The 9,776-nt window shown below is 39.3% G+C and overlaps 1 protein-coding gene across 1 annotated transcript in view; it reads right to left on the bottom strand.

The window, feature by feature from the left end:
- Nucleotides 1–9,776, bottom strand: part of fam193b (family with sequence similarity 193 member B) — a 24,069-nt gene that overhangs the window by 10,097 nt on the left and 4,196 nt on the right. The gene's annotated exons all lie outside the window — the stretch shown is intronic.

The following is a 9,776-nucleotide window of genomic DNA, read 5'->3' as shown; positions in this document are numbered from 1 at the left end:
CTGCTGATCTGTTTCATGTTGCTGCTGATCTGTTTCATGTTGCTGTGTTCATTCGTGCTCATCTGCTCACACAGACTCAGTTCGTGCTGCTGTTCGGCATATTGTTTCTATACTACTAGTGCTTAGTGTGTTTTTAGTTAACGTTTTTCTTAGTCCATATCTTGTATCTTATTACTGTTTTTCTTTTACGTTTTATACTTTTGTTGAATGTAACTGGGACCCTGTGTACACAATTTCGTTCCACCACATTTACCACATGTGGTGTGAATGACAAATAAAGAACCTTGAATCCTTAAAAAGGACAGATGTATCATTCGACTGCTTCCACTCCCTCTTCTGGCATCTGGCAACAGTACTTATTTAAATGTTTTTCAAATTAGAAGCAAACGCACAAGTACATACAAGGTCAGCTCTACAAAATGATTTGAGGAAAAAAGAAACAAGACAAATGCCAAGTGTTCGTAGCATTTGTCAAGCTTCAACCTTTGTAAACACCTGACAGTCAGGATTATTGATTAATGCCAAACCAGTTATTAGTTATGATTCTTTTGAATCGTTGTCCCTCAGTCTTTCTCATCCAAAATGGAAATCAGAAAAGCCACTTTTACTAATTGTTATATATCGTCCACCAGGCGCTTACTCTCAGTTTTTGTCTGAATTCTCAGAATTCTTAACTGATTTATTATTAAATACTGAGAAAATCATCATAATGGGTGATTTCAATGTTCATGTAGATGCTGAGAGTGATAGCTTAAGCATAGCCTTTAATAATTTAATGGACTCATTTGGTTTTACCCAGAACGTCCGCACATCTACTCATTCTTATCATCACACCCTTGATTTAGTTCTGACCTATAGTATAGAGCTTAAGGACTTGGTAATAGTTCCTCAAAATCCTATTCTGTCCGACCATTTTTTAATAATCTTTGAGTTTACATTAAATGACTACACAGTCACTGAGAGTAAATTTCATCTCAGCAGGTGCTTATCAGAAAATGCTGTAACCAAATTTAAACGATCTCTTCCATCAATGTTTTCCTCTGTCTTGCAGAGTAATGCATCAGAGAACAGTGACTTAGATCATCTAGTTGATAATTTTACATCTTCAATGCAAACTTCACTTAATAACATTGCTCCACTGAAAAAGAAAGTAATCAATCAGAGGAAACTGGCTCCTTGGTTCAATTCTGAGTTACATACTTTAAAGCAGGAATCTAGGAGAAAATGGCGCTCTACTAATGTTGAAGAATTTTATTTAACTTGGAAAGATAGTCTGCTAACATAAAAAAGCTCTCCGTAAAGCTAGAACTTTATATTACTCATCTTTAATAGAGGAGAATAAAAATAACCCTAGGTTTCTGTTTAGTACTATTGCTAGACTAATTAAGTCCCATTTATGTTGAAACATGTATCCCTAGAACTATAAGTAGTGATGACTTCATGAGATTCTTTATAAATAAACATATTTCAATTAGAGAGAAAATTCAAACCATATTTTATTCTAGTATCTCTAGTCCCCTGTCAAATGAGACAACTTTAAAAATTTCACTAGAGCCTGATTTATGTTTGGACAGTTTTTGTCCTGTTGAGCTCTCTGTATTGTCAAAAATAATAACCTCATCCAAACCATCCACATGTCTGCTAGATCCCATCCCAACCAGACTGTTTAAAGAGGTATTTCCCCTAATTAATGTCCACATTTTGGATCTACTTAATTTGTCTTTAACGGATGGTTATGTACCACAGGGCTTTAAGGTTGCTGTAATTAAACCTTTACTTAAGAAGTTTGACCTTGTTTCAGAAATTCTGGCCAACTATAGACCTATATCTAATCTAACTTTCATCTCAAAAATTCTAGAGAAAATAGTTGCAGGTCAGTTGCGTGAACATCTACAAAGAAATAATCTGTTTGAAGAGTTTCAGTCAGGGTTTAGAGCTCATCATAGCACAGAAACCACTAGTAAAAGTCACTAATGATATTCTCATGGCCTCAGACAATGGACTTGTGTCTATACTGGTCCTGTTAGACCTCAGTGCTGCATTTGATACAGTTGATCACAATATTTTACAAACTGGATTCTAAAACAGTTGGGACACTAAACAAATTGTGAATAAAAACTGAATGCAATGATGTGGAGGTGCCAACATCTAATATTTTATTCAGAATAGAACACAAATCACAGATCAAAAGTTTAAACTGAGAGAATGTATCATTTTTAAGGGAAACATCTGTTTCCAAATTTCATGGCGTCAACAAATCCCAAAAAAGTTGGGACAAGTCCATTTTTACCACTGTGTGGCATCCCCCCTTCTTCTTACAACACTCAACAGACGTCTGGGGACAGAGGAGACCAGTTTCTCAAGTTTAGAAAAGGAATACTCTCCCATTCATGTCTAATACAGGCCTCTAAATGTTCAATCATCTTGGGCCTTCTTTGTCGCACCTTCTTCTTTATGATGCGCCAAATGTTCTCTATAGGTGAAAGATCTGGACTGCAGGCTGGCCATTTCAGTACCCGGATCCTTCTCCTACGTAGCCATGATGTTGTGATTGCTGCAGAATGTGGTCTGGCATTATCGTGTTGAAAAATGCAGGGTCTTCCCTGAAAGAGATGACGTCTAGATGGGAGCATATGTTGTTCTAGAACCTGAACATAGTTCTCTGCATTAATGGTGCCTTTCCAGACATGCAAGCTGCCCATGCCACAAGCGCTCATGCAACCCCATACCATCAGTGATGCAGGCTTCTGAACGGAGCGTTGATAACAACTTGGGCTATCCTTGTCCTCTCTGGTCCGGATGACATGGCATCCCAGTGTTCCATAAAGAACTTCAAATCGTGACTCATCTGACCACAGAACAGTCTTCCATTTTGCCACACTCCATTTTAAATGACCCCTGGCCCAGTGCAAACGTCTGAGCTTGCTTAGAAATGGCTTCCTCTTTGCACTGTAGAGTTTCAGCTGGCAACGGCGGATGGCACGGTGGATTGTGTTCACTGACGATGCTTTCTGGAAGTATTCCTGAGCCCATTCTGTTATTTCCTTGACAGTGGCATTCCTGTTTGAGGTGCAGTGACGTTTAAGGGCCCAGAGATCACGAGCATCCAGTAGAGTTTTACGGCCTTGACCCTTACGCACAGCGATTGTTCCAGATTCTCTGAATCTTTTGATGATGTTATGCACGGTTGATGATGATAACTTAAAAGTCTTTGCTATTTTACGCTGGGTAACTCCATTCTGGTATTGCTGCACTATCTTTCTGCGCAACAATGGTGGAATTGGTGATCCTCTTACCATCTTGGCTTCTGAGAGACACTGACACTCTGAGAAGCTCTTTTTGTACTCAATCCTGTTGTCAATTGACCTAATTAGTGTTAATTGGTCTTCCGGCTGTTCATTATATGCTCAATTTCCTTTTTCCAGCCACTTATTGCTACTTGTCCTAACTTTTTTGGGATTTGTTGACACTCTGAAATTTTGAATCAACATATTTCTCCTTTTAAATGTTACATTTACTCAGATTAAACTTTTGATCTGCCATCTATGTTATATTACGAATAAAATATTGACATTTGTCATCTCCACATCATTGCATTCAGTTTTTATTCACAATTTGTTTAGTGTCCCAACCTTTTTGGAATCCAGTTTATACTACAGAGGCTTTACTATGATATTGGGATTACAGAAACAGCTCTAAAATGGTTTAAATCATATCTATCTGATAGATTCCAGTTTGTAAATGTAAATAATATATCTTTATACACCAAAGTTAGTCATGGAGTTCCTCAGGGCTCAGTGCTTGGGACAATACTCTTTACTTTATATAAGCTTCCATTCGGTAAAGTTATTAAATAGCATGGGATAAATTTTCATTGTTATGCTGATGATACAGTTATATTTGTCCATTAAACCCAATGAATCCAATCAGCTACTTAGACTACAAGCATGTCTTAAAGACGTAAAAAACTGGATGACCCTTAATTTTCTCCTGTTGAACACAGACAAGACTGAGGTTTTGGTTTTTGGACCCGAGCACCTTAGAAATTAATTTTTCATTCTTTCGCCCTCCCTAGATGGCATTAATCTGTCCTCCAGCTCTAATGTTAAAAACCTAGGTGTTATTTTTGATCAGGACATGTCTTTTATCACCCACATTAAAAAATGTTACTAGAACTGCTTTTTTCCATCTGCGTAAGATTGCTAAAATTAGAAACATCTTGTCTAAAAATGATGCAGAAAAACTGGACCATGCATTTGTCACATCTAGACTGGACTATTGCAATGGTTTATTATCTGGATGTCCAAATACTTCTTTAAAAAGTCTTCAGTTGATCCAAAATGTTACTGCCAGAGTCTTAACTGGAGTTAGTAGGAGAGATCATACCTCTCCAGTTTTAGCTTCTCTCCATTGGCTCCCTGTCAAATCCAGAATTTAATTAAAAATCTTACTTCTAACCTAAAAAGCTCTCAACAACCTAGCTCCATCTTGTATTACATCTTATTGTTCCATATTTTCCTAACAGAGCACTTCGCTCTCAGGCCGCAGGTTTACTTGTGGCTCCTAGAAATTACAAAAACAGAATCGGAGGCAGATCTTTCAGTTATCAGGCTCCGCTCTTGTGGCACCAACTTCCAATCTCTGTCCGTGAGGCTGACACATTATCCAGTTTTAAAACTAGGCTTAAGACTTTCCTTTTTGCTAAATCCTATAGTTAGGGTTGGCTTGGGTTTCCTGAGCTGTCCCTTAGTTATGCTGCTTAGACTGCTGGAGGACAAACTGACCACACTTTTTTACTCTGCTACTGTCTTTACTTACTCTGCTCAACCTGTTTTGTATTTGTCATTTTTTTCTATCCTTAACATGTGTTTGTTTTTGGGTTTTTTTTGTCTTTCAGGTACACCTGGACCTGTATCTGGACCTACCATTCTGTGTTCGTCTGTCTCTCCTTCCTGTCCTCTCAAACCAGCCGGTCAAAGCAGACGGCCACTTGTCCTGAGCCTGGTTCTGCTGGAGGTTTCTTCCTGTTAAAAGGGAGTTTTTCCTTTCCACTGTTGCCACTGTGCTTGCTCAGGATGGAAGACTGCAACAAAGCCAAGAGTCATCTTGTCTGCTGGATTCCTTAGATAGAGAACTTTACTAATTGGCTTTTATGTTTGTGAATGTTCCTGTAAAGTGCCCTGAGACAACTTTGTTGTGATTTGGCGCTTGTTAAATAAACTGAATTGAATTGACTTTAGGAGGCACACATGCATGTCCTACATCCTCAGTTACTCTGTACAACTGTCCCACTAAACTCCTGCACCACCAAAGGAAAGGACATTAAGAAAGCACGGTTGTTTCATCTTTATTTGATTCTTAAAATTAAGTTTTCTATGATAAATTTAGACTTTTTTTTTAAGATTGGGGTAAAATTTTTGAACAATTGCACAAAGACTTTGTAAAGTGCAAATGCAGCTACATTCCAAAATTCCAACATAACTGCAATAATTTGAGAAAAAGTTCACTTTTGATGAATAAATTAGAAACAGTTGTACATTTTGTCTTTGCATGAGTGCTGTAATCATTGCAGCTGTTTCACGTAGCAGAGTTTTCATTTGTCTAAAACGTACAGCATCATTTCATCGATTATGCTGCAGTTATTAATACTTTTTGCTGCTCAAACAACACAGATCAGGGTAACTCAACGCATAATGTCAAAATATTCTTCCTCTGGGTCTGTCAGAGGTTGGTTTATTATGGTCAAATTTAACCAGTCCGTAGCAAAGCAACTATAAAAAAATTAAGAATTTAACTTTGCATGTTTGCTTCTTTTAACATCAAGTCAAGTCTCTTTATTGTCATTCTCATCACATGTAGTACATGTAGTGGAATGAAACTGTGTACACAGGGTACCAGTTGCAGCCAACAAAAGTATAAACTGTAAAGAAAAACAGTAACAAGATCTAAGATATGAACTAAGAAATACACTAAAACTAAGAATACACTAAGCACTAATAGTACAAAAACAATACACAAACATGAGTCTGTGTGAGCAGGTGGGTACAAATGAACACAGCAGCATGAAATAAATCATAAGCATGACAGCATATCAATGGTGCTAGTTAAAGTTAGTTTTAATTATGTGTTTTTGCGCCGAAAATTAAGAATGACTTAAAACATAGATGAACTATATTAATTCAAAAGTACAGAGAGCTCATAATAATAATAAAGCCATGAAAATAAAGTACAACTGAACCAGAACATGTTGGGTAGCATCACATGTTGTGACCCCATAATGAGAAGATCTCTGGTTCCTATCGAGTCAGCTGTCCATTACAAATAGACACTTTATCATACAAGTCAGTTATAACACATTAATTTTTAATTGTCTTCTTCTTCTTCTTCTTCTTCTGGCTTTTCCCTCTTCAGGAGTCTCCACAGCGAGTCATCTTCCTCCATCTCACTCTGTCCTCTGCATCCTCTGTCCTCAACTACCTCCATGTCCTCTCTAACCCATATATCTCCTCTTTGTCTTTTTCCTGGCAGCTGCATTTCTAACATCCTTCTACCAATATACCCACTGTCCCTCCTCTGGACATGTCCAAACCATCTCAGTCTGTCCTCTAACTTTATCTCCCAGTAGTTCAACCTGTGCTGTACCTCTGAGGATCTCATTCCTAATCTTATCCATCCTTGTCACTCCTAAGAAGAACCTCAACATCTTCATTTCTGCCACTTCCAGTTCTTTCTCCAGTCTTTTTGTCCATGTCTCTGTCTCCAGACCATACAATATAGCTGGTCTCACCACTGTCTTGTAAATGTTTCCTTTGACCTGTGCCGACACCCTTTTGTCACAAATCACTCCTGAAACTTTTCTCCATGCACTCCATCCTGCCTGGACTCTCTTTTTCACCTCTTTACCACATTCCCCATTTTCCTGGACAGTGGACCAAGTCCTTGAAGTCCTGCACCTTTGTGACCTCTGCTCCTTGTAGCCTCACTGTTCCACCAGCCTCCCTCTCATTCACACACATGCACTCTGTCTTACTACAGCTGACTTTCATTCCTCTTCTTTCAAGTGCATACATCCACCTCTCCAAGTTCTCTTCCACCTCCACCAGGGTGAAATGTCTCAGCACAAAAAAACAACAAAAAAAAACATCCAGATGACCTAACTGAACATTGAACACTGAACATTGTTGGATTTTATACCTGGATTATTGAGCATGGACTTTGGTGTTTTGAACAAGTTTGACATGACTGTCGACGAGGGAGAGGGCGGGCCCTAGAGACCATCTTAGCACCAACATAACTGTTTTTTTCCCCACTTTGGAGTAGGCTGTTGGGAGAGAATCAGTTTTGGTTGGTGGTTCCTCAGACTGATAAAGCCTTCTGGATGGAGGGTGAAATGTCTCAGCAAAAAAAGAAACTGTCCAGATGACCTGACTGAACATTGTTGGATTTTATACCTGGATTACTGAGCATGAACTATGGTGTTCTCTTCCACCTGTTCCCTGTTCTCACCACAGATCACAATGTCATCTGCAAACATCATCATCCATGGGGATTCCTGCCTGACCTCATCTGTTAGTCGGTCCAACATATTAAATTTTTAGCACCAATAAAAAAAATAAAATCCTGAAAAAAAATCAAAATCTACAAAAACGTTCCGAGCAGAAGCAGTCAATAATCCGTCTTTCCATGGGAGATTATTATATTTAGGAACTTTAAAGGATCAAGTTACATTTAAACAACATTTAGTTGAGGTTTTAATCAGTAATAATGTCTCACTAGCTGTAGAAGTCACTAAAAGCATCATTTGGTCTGAGTGGGACAAAGATCAAGGTAGGTTGCTGCCATCTCATTAAATGATTTGTGGTTAACACAAATCCTTACTAAACCTTTGTTACTTCTGCATTAAACAGTTTTTGACATGGAAGTCTTTGGGGGCAGCTTTAGAACAGTGGAGATCACCTTCCAGTCAGAAGATCGGGGGTTCAATCTTCCACAGCATGTTAAAGTGTCCAAAAGAAAACATAAAAAGTGCCGTATATAGAGTGTAAAATATACAACAGAACGAACTGGATGAGTGAATGAGAAACACTAAAGCATTTTACAGAACCTGGAGGTTAAAAAGGCACTGCATATGTGTGGATCATGTATTTACACTGGAAACCCAGTCAGTCCACTGTCTTTAACCAGCTCATGTGAAAAACGTGACAGAATGAGTTATGCAGACTTTTGCACACGTGTTAACCATAGCCAGGAAGAGAATCTATCTGATAGAGAATAAATAATGCACAAAATGTTTTAGCAGTTCAACAAACACCATTTTATTGATTTTATTTTTTTTTTTTCCCTGCCCGGCTACAATTAATACACTGCAACACAAGTTTCATATGAATCTGTGCTGGTTTTAGACTGACCTGGACTCCAGTGTAAATAGCCACAGCCTCTGTGAGTAATCGTCTCAGACAAAAGCAGCAAGTTTCCTCAGAGAAAACGTCCATTTAACAGAGTTGTTCTAATTGTTTTAGATATGATTAGACCTGCTGTGGTCACTAGGTGATAATGTGCTGCGACAACCACAAAACGACAGTCCGAGCAGGATTATGGCACATTTTTCACCACATTAAACACAGAGTTGATATTACGTTCACAGTGAAGCTGAATAAAAACAGCTGACAGGTGTCACTGCACCGTGTTTTCTTGTGGTGGATTTTTTTCAAGTAACGATGCTCCGACACTGAGCTCTGTGAAGTCAATAATCATTGTATTAGAATTCCTACATAAAGTGTTTGTTATATAATAAGGCTTGTCAAGAGATAACGCTACAAAAATGCATTTCAAATTACTCCAAAGTGTGTTAATGTCAAAATAATACCATAGTCCAGATGTCTGAATATACTGAAACATATACAGGACATCAGCAGGTCTGAACAGGGCCTGCATGCTTTAACACACTGCACAAACTAAACAAAAGATCTGTACACATATTCCACTAGGTCGTGATGTCACGTGCGCCGCAGAATGGTAGCACTGACGGGAGCTACTCTTCGACTCGCTCTTTTTGTTCCTGCTGTTTTTGTTTTAACTTTTTTAGCGCCTACACTGCACACCCGCGCTACGAGTATGACCACAACACACTTTTGGAGTTATGCGTGTCGCTACCTTGCCATCGTGGTTCAATTTCCAGCCTCGGGCTCAGCCTGTCATGGTGGTCGTCTCCGTGATCATCTGCCTGCACGAACAGAACTCTACGGGACAGTTTGGTTCCGCGGGGAACCCTTGGATTGTCTCTGTATGACGGACCCAGTTCTGGAGGGAAGCTGCTGCGGTCATTATTACCATCATGCTGCTAACAAGACCTGCTAACAAGATCACAACGCTAACAGTACCATGCTGCTAAAACAACCTCACTGCTAACAGAACCACACTGCTAACAGAACCTCACTGCTAACAGAACCACTGCTAACAGAACCTCACTGCTAACAGAACCCCACTGCTAACAGAACCCCACTGCTAACAGAACCCCACTGCTAACAGAACCCCACTGCTAACAGAACCTCACTGCTAACAAAACCACACTGCTAACAGAACCACGCTGCTAACAGTACCACACTGCTAACAGAACCAAGCTGCTAACAGTACCACACTGCTAACAGTACCACGGTGCTAACAGTACCACGGTGCTAACAGTACCATGGTGCTAACAGTACCACGGTGCCAACAGTACCAAGATGCTAACGGGACCATGGTGTTGAGAACCTCACTGCCAACAGAACCACTCTGCT

The sequence above is a fragment of the Nematolebias whitei genome, chromosome 4, assembly GCF_014905685.2.
Source record: "Nematolebias whitei isolate Nwh7 chromosome 4, NemWhi1, whole genome shotgun sequence".
NCBI classification, from domain to species: domain Eukaryota; kingdom Metazoa; phylum Chordata; class Actinopteri; order Cyprinodontiformes; family Rivulidae; genus Nematolebias; species Nematolebias whitei.
Note: the sequence above shows the minus strand (reverse complement) of the source record. Positions and strands in the feature narration are given on the sequence as shown.